Genomic DNA, 15,609 nt, shown 5'->3' with positions numbered 1-15,609 from the left:
CCTTTTCACACTGCTTTTGGACCTGTTCGTCAAATCTAGCTAGAAATCTCTCTTCCTAAAGCTCATTCAGCTGTGCGAGCCTTTCCTCCAGGGCTCAGTGATCTGTCATGCCTATGACCACTGCTATGCATAGGATAGGCACAATATATTCCATAGGCATTATCGCTTCAACACCACAGACAAGCCTAAAAGGGGTTTGTCTAGTCAACTTCTTACATGTCGTTTGATAAGACCACAGTACTGCAGGTTTGCGTAGGTCGCTATCACTTTGCTCAACATTGCAAACCTTGGTCAACGCATTTTCTATCACTTTATTGAATTCTTCCACTATCCCGTTAGCCTATGGGTGATAAGGCGTGCTCTTCTGGTGATATACATGAAATTCCTTCGTTAGTGCACTAATCGTCTCATTCAGAAAGTGCGTATTGCGATCACTCATCAAGATCTTCGGATAGCCAAATTGCGTCAGTACATGCTCAAATAGGAAATTCATAGATGTCATGCCCATGTAATCTTTCACAGGTTGTGCCTCTACCCAATGAATTAGATACTCCATCGCAGTGATAATGTATCGTGCTCATGTCTTTCCTTGGGGTTGAATGGGGCCCACAAAATCTATTGCCCATTTCTCAAAAAGGTTACAATTTCATCTTAGGATTCAAAGGCATCTCATTCCTTAGCAATGGCCTACCAGTACTTTGACATACATCACATGCCTTGCAATATTCTTTTGAGTCCTGATGGAGGCTGGGCACCACAACCCTGCGCGTAGAATCTTCTACGCAGTCGCTCTCCCTGCATAATGTCCTCCCACAGTTCCCCCATGAGCATCCGCTAGGATGCTACTTCTTTCAAACTTGGGTACATATCGTCACGATATTTCATTAGACCCCATTTTGTATAGATGCCTAGCTATGACAGAGAAATCTATTGTGCACACGACTAGTTCCTTCTTCCGCTGGACAATGTATCCTTCCAGGGTAGTCCCTGTCATTAGGAAGTGTATTATATCTTCAAAATGACCATCTTTGACGCATACTGCAAATAGTTGCGTGCCAAGAAATACTTCCTCCAAATTAGTGGGTTCTTCCCCTGTTTCGTTGCGCGACAGATGATCTGGTCCCACGTTCAGTCATCTAGGTTTCACAGTAACCTCAAAATCGTATTCCTGGAACAATAACAACCATTTGCAAATTCTCCCCCCCAACACAGGCTTACTGACCAGGTACTTCAGCACAGAATGATCTCTGTACATATTAAAATGGCCTCCCAGCAAGTAATGCCTAAACTTCTGGAGTGCATATACCATAGCTAACCCTTCGCGCTCGGTAGTGGAATAGTTCTTCTCTTCCTTAGATAACCTTCTGATTGCAGATGTGATAGGGTGGTCTAGGGTTTCTCCACCAGCCTATGTTAGTACTACTCCCAACGCTATAGATGATTTATCGACATGTACGTGAAACTCCTTTTTCCAATCCATGAAGACTAGGATTGGTGCAATGACCATATTTTCTTTCAATACATCCAGGATCTTCTTACACTCTTCATTCCAGCAAAACGCAACATCCTTCTTTAACAATTTCTCCATAGGTGTGGTGATTTGGGCATAGCCTTTGTTAAACTTTTTGTAATATCCTGTATGTCCCATGGTAGCGCACAACTATTTCACACTCCTCGACGCTTCTAAGTTCAATATCACCGCGATCTTCATGGGATCTACCATTAGTCCCTGTCTGCAAACTACATGACCCAATAGGGTCCCAAAGGGAACAAAAAACAGATGCTTTTTTAGCTTAAGCGTGATCTGTTATCTTCGATAGGTATCCAATATCATGCGCAGGATTTCTACATGGTGTTTCACCAGGCTGAACATAGTCCAATCATCAAATTACACTTCCAGGAATTTATGAGTAAACTCCTTAAACATAGCAACAACTACGTGTGAGAAAATTGTAAAATGGAATTACAGTGTACTGAAAACAACCCCACTCAGTCACAAAGGTCATTTTTCTCCTATCTTCCAACAGAATTTTGATCTGGTGGTACCCTGAGAACCCGTCAGTAAAGGAATATGCTTCCTAGACAGCTACATTGTCCAACACTTCATCAGTGAATGGAGTCGGGAAAGGATCATGTACACAAGTGTCATTGAACTTTCTCAGATCCACGCATATCCTTATTTCATCCTTATGCTTCTTCTCTTGTACCACCATAGGGCTTGCCTAGTCATATTCTTCCATAGGTTCAATAATGCCTGCCGCAAGCATCTTATCTAGCTCCAGCCAAACATTTTCCTTGTACTTTGGATTAAGATGATAAGGCCTCTACTTAACTGGCTTCGTGCCAGGGTTCAACGTGATCTTCATCATGACTAGGTCCACGATTATCCCCTTCAGATCCGTGAACTTGGTAGGGAACAAAGCCTGGTATTTGCAGAGAAATTCAACAACCTTATCCACCATTGTGTCGTCCCAGTAATCTCCAATCTTTTCAAATTTTGGCTCTACCTCTATACCAATGTTTACTTGTTTTGTTTTCAGTGGCGCGGTTATATCCGGATGCTCAACCTATGGCCCTCCAACCTCGTAGTGCCCTTCCATTTCGAGGATGTTAATTTCTCGTGGATCCTCATCCTCTTCTTTGGTAGTTATGCTATAACATTCTAGCGCGTGACTAAACTAAGTAACCCATTTAGGCTGAATCAAGTCTAAAGCATCCTGTGGTATCCTAAAGATTGTTGCTTTTACCTCTTGTAGTGCTTCATCAATACTGTCAAACCTGTCTTCAAAACTGAATGTCATCATGAATCATTCACCCAAGATATCCCATTCACCTATCCCATGGCGTAGCTCTGTTTCTACATACCAGTTCATTGGAACAATATCTAGTGTGTGATAGAACAAGCGCACCCATAAAGGCTAGGGCTTCTCTCCATAAGCCTGGGCCCACTTGGCCAAGTGTGTGCACGCATCATCCTGCCCATCATACTTGTATATCATTTGCATATTTGGCTTCCCAAAGTGAGTTCTCATCATTCTTCTAAATTCAAACCAATCATCAAAGCTTCCCTTTTGCATACCCCACCACCTTGTGGACGTAGCATGCAGTGCCCAATCCAATGCCTGGAAGCATTGCCTTTCTAGTACCTCCCTCTCAAATGCATTGATAAAAATATCTATATCATTCAAGCCATCATAAGTAGGAAGATTTCTTACCTCTGACGACACACAGTGCATTGAACAGGTCATCATGTTACGGCTCAATGTACTTACTTCATGTAACCGATTCTGCCAGCACTCTAGTTCTTCATCAAAGTCTGAAGTGCATGAACTCTCGCGATCCCATGTAATTTGTCCATCTCCTATTAGATTCACTCAATCTTGATCTAGCATTGTTATCTTATTGATACATCCCAGGTCATCATCACTCTCATAATCGTGGACTGGTTCAGTATAACGTGAACCTTCAGCAAGATCTAGGGGTACTATTACGCTGAGCGATTTTTTTTCAAATATCATCTTCTACTTCTTTAGGTTGATTACCCTGTTCATATTAGTAGCCCAATCAATTCCAAGGGGCACAAGATATGGGTTACTATCATCCATAATTTCTATTACTTCAAAATCAGTCAGCGTGCTCGCACCTTCAATATCCATAACCACCCTCTGGAGCGGCCCGATGGGGATGAGCTTCTGCTCATTTTCCATCCTTAGCTGAATAAGAGAAAATTGTAATGTGAGTCCTCTCATTCATTCCCAAGTTTGTTTAGGTAGAATGTTCGCATTTGACCTTAGGTCTAAGATAACATGATCCATCTCATACTCTCCTATCTGCGTGGTTAGTCTCATCTCTCATCCCATCATTATTTTATGCTTACCTATCTTTCGTACTATGTGCGACTCAGTCAAAGTGTTTCTGGCGCATTTATTTATGAGCTTCTGCAGCCCCTTCAAAACCTTTCTATCATGTTGTAGCTTCATGCAGGCCTCCAAGAAGGTTGTAAGCATAGAAGGGTCCATCTCTTGATCAGACTTATCCTTTCTTCCTCAGGTTGAGGCCTCAGCGATGCTCTTCTTCACTTCCATGAATGTTTCATGTACGCGCTCCAAATCAAACTCAATTTCCTTTATTGGAGCTTTCTGAACCCATGTATTGTCTTTTGGTTGTTTCCCCTTGTCATCTCTTGTTGCGATTATGCTCCAGAGCACTATATTCATGTTTGGATCCTCTTCACGTAGCTCAGACCTCATCATCTACATGTTCTGAGTTGGTGGAGGTGGTAGCACTCCATTGTCACATATCTTGGCTATCAGCGTAGGACAATCTTCTGTTTCATGATCAAACAAAGTGCAATACTTGAATGATGGATGTGTTGGATTGGTGCAATCGTGGGAATAGTCTCCTGGTCCTCCAAAATTGTAGCAAATTAACTATCCTCAACCTCTCCCAGGTTCTCCTCCACCTCAGCCTCTTCCGCGCCCCTAAAATCCTGTCCGCGCCATCCCTACATTCTAGTCAAGGGGCCGCGTTTTGGCTTGAAACTTATAGGAGAGAGTTCTATCCATCATCAATTCATAACTTCTGCAATTATGCTCATCATGCCATACCAACCTACAAAATTTGTTCAAAATTTGTTGCAGTGTTTGTACAAATTTCTTCAACAGATGATAGTTATATGTGGCATGTTTTCCTCCTACCTGATAGATATCACAACATAATGCAGGCCTTGCACTTGGTCTTGCTTGAGCTTCTGGCCTTAAAGGCATCATAACTCCTCCTGTAAGGTAGTTTGCAAAGATTAGAAAATGGTCTTTGTCATGTCCATGACTCTTGTATTTCAGACACCATACCTCCTCGTGCACCTTTGGTCAAACTATTCTATCCTACTTCAAACTTTGCATCTCAAGGCAAAGGTTTTCAACTACGCATGAATCTGCTGAACCCCCAGATTTGGATCTTGCATTGGTGTTTCATGTAGCCTCATTATGATCTCCAAGGCCTCTGCCTGAGTGTTTATCTTCCACTGTGACAACACAACCCTTAAGTTTGGTAGGAGTGAAGCCACAAACCACTCGCAATGTTTTCTGTCTGTTAGGTTCATGTCAGCTTCGCAGATTTTGCACTTCAATCTCTGATCAAGTTCACAAGGTGTCTCACATGGTTGAATTGCAATTTATTTTAACCCTACAATATATTGTGCTTCATATTTAGGCATATTTAATTCTCTATTCAGTGTTTTCTAGATGTCTTCCACTCCAACATTCAGGTTATCATTAGCGTCCTTGATTTACCAGGTCAGTGTGTGATCTTGTAGAGGGATAACTAATGTCACCTTCTTCATGTTGTCATCTATAACACTTTGAGCTTCACATACAGCTTTTACAATGAACCAGAATTGTTACGGGTCCCCATTCCCCAAGCCTTTGAACAAAGGTAGCTTCACTGAATTTTTCATACTGAACTACGGTGGGGGTGGAGGTGGTACAATCAAAGTTGTAGGCGATGGTGGTGAAGTTGGTGGTTGTGTGGGTGGGGGTGTTATTTGCAGGAATCCTTTCCTTATCAACTGAATAAAACTACATGGAGAAACCTACACTATTCCCCCTTTGTCACCTCATGGAGGTGAAATCAACGGGCTATATTCGTGACCCTTTTTTCCTTCATTTCTGTATGTTTTTCCCATTCTCATAGCCCCAAACATCAAGGTAGCTAGATCACCCATTTTTTGCACAATAAAATTTTAATCCAGGTATTCAAAGATTTTAAGTACTTACCTCGCGGTCCTTTGAAAAACTGTCGCTCTGCCTCACTGTAGCTGACTAAGGTGACAACAACAAATTTAGTTACAATTCCTCTGACATGATCGAGCCAATGATTGTCAGTGTGGGCAATATTATCCTTTGATGTTTCCAACCTTCGCACTAGCTATGGGGTCCACACAATAGGACCATCAAGTTCCCACCTTCCTTGGCTATCTGCTAGCTTCTTGATCCACTCGTATAGCTCAATAAAAAAAGAGCAGAAAAAGATCTCATGGATCTCTGTATACAGGTACCTGTCCAACCACTGTTCCTTTGTCAGTTGCGAGTTTCTATTTTCTTGTGTCGCAAATTCGTGGATTTTCCTATCCAACCAGTCTCTAATTTCTTTCTTAGTTAGATTCTAGTGATATGACATCACACATCTCTTATGCAAATTCCAGCCCTGGCAACAGAACCATTTGTTGGCTTGAAGGGGCCTGACCCAAGTTCAACATTAGTTGGCCAAACAAATCCCTACACTACTGGCCCTTTCGGCATTAGCCCACGTAGCATGGACCGAAGTCTCACCTGAAGCATTATGGATGGATGTTGGAACCAATTTTTCGCACCCTCAAATGGTCATGATGTCATTTTATTCCCTTTGTTCCTGCCTTCACGCAGGTCGCTTCACTCTAGGGTTTGTCAGACGAGCCTTCTATTCCATCCTTCTATACCTCCATGACAAGGTTTGATTGTGCTTCGTGCAACCCTAACCCTTGATCTAGACCCTTTCGCATCGCCAAGGCAGCGTATCGTGCAGAGTCCTAGATTAGTCCAAGTGTCTTACTTATCTTAATAGTTACTCCCAGTTAGCACCATGTAAATAGATATTCTTATATATTTTTAGTTATCTAACATAATAATACACATTCGTGCATTAGATAAGTAGTATAAAGTAGATTCATACATAAAATGATAAGATGAATTAATCAGAACAAAGACACAGAAATTGTAGAATACTTTTCTTTATTAATCTTCTTCAAGTGATTACAGACTCTATTCACCCTACACACACCGCTACAGGGGTCTGCGCACTCCACTGCGGACTTCTAGTCTAGGCCTCTGTGCACTCAACGACAGAGCCTTCACCTACGCTACGACCCAAAACATAAACTTCTTACTTGAGAGCTATCACTTTCTTACATTGTGTGTCTCTAAAACTACTTAGAGCTTAGCTCCTTTTATACAATCCAATGGTCCGCGGACCATGGGTATATAACTTACAACCGACTTTACTTACAAAAATAAGGGTGGACAAACCTTTATGACTTATAACACCTATGCGCTCCACGACCACAAAATGCAGAGTCTTTACAAAATTTGACCAAGAAATGGGGTTTTAGCCCCAAAACTGCCCTTTAGGGGATCCCGTTCCCAACATAGTCATAATTACACTTTCTGATCTTTGTTCGTAGATGGGTGGACTCACTCAACTGGCAAACCTTCACTTTCTTCTTACCTTCATATGATTTCAGTGAACCTGAACGGTTCCTTACTAATTAGGCATAAAATGTACACATCTTCATAAACTCATCCCTATTCTTACAATCCACCGTAACCATCCTAACTTCTTCATCATGAGAGTACCTCACATCCACAAAGCAGTTAACATAATTTTCATCATACGCACATAGGATATCAATGTGTTCACAATGGAAGGTATTTTATGTTTCTCCTTCTCCGACATTTAACCAAGGCACCACCATTGAATTTTCATTATTGGATTTTGCAGCTCCAATTATGGGCGTGCATATACGTTATGAAAACACATGCATCCTCATTGAATAACGCATTTTGTTACACACAACATGGAATGAACTGGAAAATAGCCAATTGATGTTGTTATAAATCCATGCCCTCTATTTTTCATTGAGCTCCAATACTGTTGATGCTAAGCTCAACAGTGTGGGAATCAACCAAAAGAATTTCTTGGTTTGGAGGAACAAGCCTACCAAATTTAGGAGCTTTAGTACTTTCTCCTCGGACAATGACAAATTGAATGGGAGAAGCCAAAGACTATTTGAATACATGATAGTGTCATTTTCAAGTATGATGCAATTGAGTGCTTTTGAAAACTTCATGACACCCCCTATGACCACTAATTCCCAAAACTCCTTATAACCTTTCAAAAACACTAATTCTCATTGGCATTCTTTGATGAACAATAGAGTTTGCCACATTGCATGAGTAATGTAGTAGGACATTTTTTCATTCACGAACAACTTGTTTCCATCCCTCCTCTCTAGCTAGAAATCTTCCCCCAAGTAGGACATATTGAAAATCTCAGAACTATTCCAACAAAAAATCACAATCTCTGCAAGATGATCCTGAAGCCTTTCCAAGAGTGGAACTTGATGGACTATTACTCTGTGACTGGCTTGGACTACTGCTTTTCTCTTCCTTTGTTGATGGGACTAACATATTAGTAGTGCCACTAATAAATGGCTCCTTACAATAACAATATTTGTAACCATGGATTGAAGAGTGCAACCAGAATTCTTCAACTAACCTTGGAGTGGTAGAAGTTGAACCTTCCATGACACTACTTCAGATAATCTGTTTGTAATTTCATTTACCTTGGTAGTTAATGTTTTTGATGCTTTAGGAACTACTTTGGCAAATCCTCCACCCTTACATTTGAAATGAACTTCTTCATCCAATGCCTCTTTAGAAGGACAATATGCACCTTGACTTGGTCTAGATATTGCATCATTATCCTTCAGTTTTGTAGCCACATGTTTTTTTCCATGTGTCAACTAAATAATTATCTCTATTCTTATTCTCAAAATTTATGTGGTTGTCCAATAAATTCACTGATCTTCCAACACTCAAATTTTTAAGAGCATAAGATCTACAGGTAATCTTTTGAAAGCATCTAGTAGCATTAAAATAAGTTCATCATCAATGACATCACCTCCCTTTGGACTCTCACCTTCACAATCTTTCCTTTATGTGTGGCTTGAAGCCACTCATCCATAATGAGAAGTACATTGAGTTGGATGGATTGATTAAGACAATCATCTCTGTTTTTTTTTGCAATTACTTCTACAAGCTATGCCATGAAAGTAAGTCAGTTTCTTTCTTTGCACTGTCATCTACATGTTCCTGCATTAGATGAATAAGATTCTCAACTCTTGTTGAGTTCTCCAGACCTCCATATTTGTCAGTAATGTTAGAAATTTCAACTAGCCTTATAGCATGCCCCTGTTTAAAATGTCCTACACAACTATCACCTCCCTTTGAAGAGCATTCCATCTTAGCAGGAACAGTATTATGATTAGTACAGTCTCTTTTTTTTTTTCCTCTTGACAAATAAATGAACCATTATGCATTTGTTATGAACTGAATTTCAACTGTTGAGATAGACCATGCACGTTGAAGGTTATAAGGGACTACTCACTTATATTGGTTGCTATCGGGATGCCAAGTCTTCTTCTAGTCAGCAATTAGTTGACTTCTTCTTGATGTTGATTATTTTGTTCCCAGTTAGTCAACCAAAATAAGTACTTTCTTGTGCTCTCATACACACTTCGAGATACAAACAAGGATATTCTTGAGGGAAGCTCAACACCCTTGTGAAAAAAATTCAACTTTACATGAAGAAAGAAATTTTTTTGGCTACTTCCAATAAATCTTCTATAGTGATCTTAGTTCTTCCATCACTCATAATATTCAGAGATGTAATGTTAAGTCAATTGGCTAGCTAGGCTCCAACCATTCTTTTTGTTATGCTAGCCACAACATTGTAGTCAATATCATCTGCCATAGGTTTCTTCCGTGCATGGATCTTGAGAATATCAATTCGACCAATAAGCCCATGCTTAAGAATGTATATTTTCCTATTAAACCATCTAGGTTGCAGCACTAGAGCTATTTCAGGATGTCTAGCCTATTAGTGGCAGCAATGGTGATGACTTCACCTTTGATCCAGATTTAAATAGGCATGCAACAAATTACAGAGATAACCATAAGTACAGAGATGGAGCAAAAATAATACTTCATTTTATTACTATAAAATACTAAAATATGCTTACAAATAGAAATGGAAATAAACCAGCTAGGGCAATGGTAGCTTATCTTTGAGAAGAGATGTGGTGGCTACATGCCTCTAAACTATGTTACAATGAGGCTCGAAGGCCTATTTATTGTTGAGGAACAATGTAAAACCATAAACATCCAAAAACCTAACACTAGAAGATGAAACGCCAAATTGTGGGCCCTGTTTGGGTAAATTAGTACATCAACTTCGTGGGGTCGTAACTTTGGCATATGATCTCCGTTTGACGTGTACAATAGCTTGTTAGAAAGATCTATCTGAGCACTACAACTTTGGGAAGAGAAATATTAGTCCTTGGCCCCATAATGCTCCTATATTTCCCAAAAACGTCATCTAGGGCCTCAAAACGGCTCCGGAAGTTCAGGCCCTGAAAAACTGCTAAAAATAGTAAATTGTACTACAATTAAGGAAACTACAAAACTGAAAGAGACAATTGTGGGGGTCCAAGTGGGATAGGTGGGTGGCCACCAACATCCACCTGGATCATTCCTCCCCCCTTAGGAAGCAATGGTTGCCATTGCATTAAGTTCCTCCATCTGCTGAACTTGGTCCCTGGTGAGCTGTTTTGTAATCTCGGATGTGTCCAGTAATGGTGGGAAGCATGGTTGAGGGTTGTACACATTGAACACTTAGTGCAAGCGAAGGAATGTGGGAATGTTGTGCTCCAAAGCATTGTTTCCCACAACCTTAGTAATGGTGTAAGGACCATGTTGGAGTGGTCTGAGATTCTCATCAGTTCTGGTAAGGCATTCATTCTACCGATGCAACAAGACTTTGTCGCCCACCTAAGACTTGTGTGGCACCCTAGTGGGAGAGGAGAAGCTATTCTTGTGTTCTATCATGACCGTATCACTTTTATATTTCTACTGTGTGGAGGAACCCTTCGCGGGGGTCATGGATGTGACTACAATCTTCCCCTTACTTTGGGAGCAAACTAGACAGGAAATGAATTTCCTAGTCTAGGAGACGATCTTGCTACATTTCTTAGAAGGGATCAAAGACGTGGCAGTAGGTGGGGCTACCTCCGGTATCCTATATAATGAATTACCCAAAGTAATAATAACAGCATAAGGTCTTGACTCATACACAACATGTCGCCTCCATAACTAGGGTTGGCCTAATAATACATCACAAACATCCAGAGGTGCAACAGCACACAATACCTCATTTGTGAAGGGTTTGATGTTGTAGGGAAGGTGACACTGCTGGCAAACTCGAAGATCTCATCCTTCATAAAGCCACCCGATACTATACGGTTGTGGGTGTGGTGTAGTTGGTAGGCCAAACCGCTTCATGACCTCTGCTGAATTGAGGTTCTTTTGGCTGCCACTATCAACAATGAATTACAGCGGCGAAGCCTTCACCCACATATGTGAGTGGAAAATACACTCCCCCTCCTTTGTATCTTCAGGCTTATTCTTTTGGATCTTGGCGGTGGAAACAGAGACACTGGGATCCACATCAATGATCTGCTTCCCTTTTCCATTCCCGTTGTCAGGTTCTGACTCAGGGTCGGAACATGCATCTGATTTTGAAGCCTTCAACTCGACCATCAGCGACTACTTGGTCCAACACTTACTTGTGTTATGAGTGGGACTCTTGTGGAGCTCACGCCACTTTCCTATGTCCTTCTTCGACGTCATGGTGTTTTTCTCTTCCTGTAGCTTTGACGGGTTGTCTTGGGTCACCCTGCCTTGGCTTTGTCCTTTGGTCTTCGGATTCACAGATCCAAAGTCTCACTTCTTTTGTTTGAACTTCTGCTCGATTTTGACAGTTTATCGGTACGATGTTCCAAGTGAGGAGATGTTCATGAACTCCATCTCTTCCTGGATGTATCTGTGTAGAAGCCATGGCATTTGAGTACCAAATGTAAATCAAAATCCTTGATACCCAACTGTGTGTGAACGATATGTAAAATGTTTGTGAACTCCAACACATCTTGGTCCCTTCCCTGCCGCAGCATGGTCCACTTTATGTATTTGTCCTCATAGCTTTTGATAGGGTAGTATTTCTCCTTGATGGCATCCCAGAATGAATTCCAAGTGGGTGCAGCTCAAAATAGTGAGCCTGTACTTTCATCCTTCTGCTCGTAGTAGGTTTCCGACCAGTCCTTGACGTGGGGTGCTGCTTTGAGAAGAGCGAAAATGATATTTTCTCGACTCGAAAATTCATGAACAGAAAAATACCCTTCTAGCAGATTTAACCATTTACCTACAACATCTGCATCTATCTAACCCTCGAATGTGGGTATTTGAAAATTAACTTGTACCTTAAACAGTGTGGCATTTCCAAAGTAGCTGTTGGAAGCTGATACAATGCCTCTGGGTAGCCGCTGAAGGATTTGGGAAAAGCTATCCATCATCGCATTCCTTTTCCACTCGAGGGCTTCTTTGAGCAAGATTTTGATAGGATCTCCTACCCCATCGTCTTTCTTTTCATCTGCCATGGGAGGCCATTAGGATTTGCTAGGCTGGTCTTGCAAAGGTTCGACCAATTCAAGCCCTAACTCCTTATATCCTGACCTCGTTGGGGACATGCAAATAAAAATAGAGAAAAAAGTAGACCGCTCTGATACCACTGATCTAGATTTAAATAGTCATGCAACAAATTACAGAGATAACCATAAATATAGAGATGCAGTAGGAATAATACTTCATTTCATTACTGTAAAATACTGAAATATGCTTACAAACAGAATGGAAATAAACAAGCTAGGGCGATGGTAGCTTATCTCTGAGAAGAGATGTAGTGGCTACATGCCTCTAAACTATGTTACAATGAGGCTCAAAGGTGTATTTATTGTTGAGGAACAATGGAGAACCCTAAACATCCAAAAACCTAACCCTAGAAGATGAAACGCCAAGCTGCGGGCCCCATTTGGGTAAGATGGTATATCAACTTCCCAGGGTTGTAACTTTGGAATATGATCTCCGTTTGACGCGTACAATAGCTTGTTAGAAAGATCTATCCGAGCACTATAACATTGGGAAGAACAACATCAGTCCATGGAACCATTTTGCTACCAGATTTCACAAAAAATAGGCATTTAGGGCCTCAAAATAGCTCCGGAAGTTCAGGACCCAAAAAACTACTAAAAATAGTAAATTGTGATACAATTAAAGAAACTACGAAACTGAAAGAGACAGTTGTGGGGATCCAAGTGGGATAGGTGGGTGGCCACCAACATCCATCTGGATCAACCTTTCCCTTCAAATGCATCAAAGTATGTAAGACTTAATGATATAGTTGAGAGTGGCATCATGTTCTTGTCTTATAGAACCTTTAATAAGACTACGATGTCTCCCAACAACATCCAGTTCGTCAATGAAAACAATAATAGGTGCCTTAGAATGAACTCTGGCAGGAAGCTAGCTAAAACTATCTGTAAAGGCACCGTGCTTGGACCAAAAATTGGCCATTCCTCTTTTCTCATGGAAAATAATGGGCCAAACATCATGTATCTCAAGAAGAATTTCTTTCTTGTGGGCAATATCATTCACCAATCTACATGGTGGATTGTGGTGGAGAGGGTCTGCGGTCTTCTTGCAACATACCTGAAAAATATGCTTGTACATTTCTTGCCAATGTGGGCTTGAACCAAACTTGAAACTGAAGAAAATGTAGACATCCTTATGCAATTGCATCTATAAGGTCATACCAAGAACAATTGCATTAAGGGTCCAAAGTATTCTGGCAGAATCATTCTCTTCAGGAATCTGAAGAGTTTGGTTTCTTACCAGGTAGAAAAATCCATATTGCAATTGTAGCAAGTCGAGAAGGTGTGCACATAAATATGGTAATGAAGTTGGATCTACCAAAAGCTTGAGGGCCTTACAGAGGCATAGTTGGAGCAAAAAGAAAAGTGAATTTAAAGGGGATCCAATAGGAAGAAGATTCCAACTAACACTCCTTGTTTTTACTGACAATATTCTACTTTTGGGGGATGGATCAAGAAGGGATACTAGAGATCTGAAGGAAATCATAGACCTTTATTGTATTTCTATAGGTATTTCAGTAAACATGGATAAATATTCTATCTGTTTTTCCACATTGGAAGAAATCCACAGAGGAGAAATCCTTCAAATGTTGTCGTACAATTTGACTGAGTTCAAGGATGGATTCAAATGCTTATACTTTTACATACATCCCAACAAATAAGGGGAAAATGTTTATATTTGGCTTGTGTCAAAGATGGAAAGCACGATAAGCTTCTAGTGCCATAGATGGTCATCTAGGGGTGGTAGACTCTAGAGTGGTCATAGTAAAGTTAGTTTTGGAAGTATTTACTATTTACTGGAAAACAATATAAACTCAGGAAGGCATTCTATAAAAAATTAGAACGGTAAGTTTCAAATTTTTATGGTCAGGCAACAGTGAGAAAGATGTGATAGCCCTATTCATAAGTTTGTCTTTCATAAGATCTTGGCTTAATCCATCAAGGATCTCAATAACATAATCAAGATGTCAAGATCTGAGGTTGAAGTTTTGAGGTTGAAGATCTGTAGTTAGGGCTTGTAGATTAACCTAAATCTTGAGACACTTGTTGTGGCCCTTCCTTAGGAAAACCTGATCTAAGGTTCTTTTGCTACAAACAACCTCCATAAAGGTTTCATGTCTACTTGTACTGTAGCCTGTTCTCCCCCTTAGAATAGCCTTTCAGCCCCCCTATCCAAGACTCATAAACCCTGCGGCCTTCGTGAAATGATTACAAGATGATAGATCCTTTAATAGAGGAGAAATTTCACCAAAATTCTCTGCCCTGACCTTTGGCTTCCATACTACTACAAGATAGAACCTATGGAAGGAAGAGCACACCAAAAACATACCCAATACTTGTCCTCCTAGAACCTTCAAGCTATGGCCACCTCAGAGATATATTAGAGCCCTTGAGTTGTGTCAAATGAGGTTGAAATAAACCTATTTCTATAAAATTCAATGTGGCTGAAGAGACATGACTTTTGGGCTTATTGAGCCGACATATAGGTGAGGTTGACCTTGATGATTTTATATGATAGAAACATAAATTTGAAAACACACTTTTCCTTAACCAAATTCGATGAACTTTAGGTCGATGTTGGTCCTCTCAGAAAGATGAATTCAATGCCATAATTATCTTCTTCAAGAGACCTTCTCAGAGTGGAATTTGGCCCTTGTTGCAAATTTTAACAAAATTTCAAGAAAATTTCAACAGTTAAAATTGTGAAGAAGATGACCATTACTTTGGCTCCATGCAACACCAGTTGCAAGCAGATAAATCCCTTCTATGATTCAAATCAATCCCTGAGATTTAATCAGAATTCCTTTTATTACATACTCACATTCTACATGTTTAGAAAAACAGGAAAATCTATATTTGTCTAGTGTTTCTTTACTAGGAATATATTTCAGTTAGCATGGCTAACATTCACACCATGTACTCAATCACATCTTGAAATTCAATGGCATTAAGTCTGCACAAATAAAACAAATTGAAATACCTTGAACTTCTAACGACCACAATTTTGTAATATGGTGCTCCTTCAAGGTCCACAACCACACATTTCATTAGGACTTGCAAGTCCCGTATAATGGGAAAGCATGTAGAAGTTGAAACTTTTATTTAGTTAATCCATATAGGTCAACTGATGGAGGGTTACTAACAATGAGAGCCAAGGTATATATGTTTTATTGTATATCCTAGCAAGGGGTCATAACTTTATAACTGTTTCTGAAGATTAATTATTGTAACCAACACTATTATTAATATAACTA

Source organism: Pinus tabuliformis, chromosome 2_2, assembly GCF_031772625.1.
Source record: "Pinus tabuliformis cultivar Carrire ecotype Pingquan chromosome 2_2, CPIR1, whole genome shotgun sequence".
Taxonomy (NCBI): Eukaryota; Viridiplantae; Streptophyta; class Pinopsida; order Pinales; family Pinaceae; genus Pinus; species Pinus tabuliformis.
The sequence above is the reverse complement of the archived record's forward strand: the minus strand, read 5'-3'. Positions refer to the sequence as shown.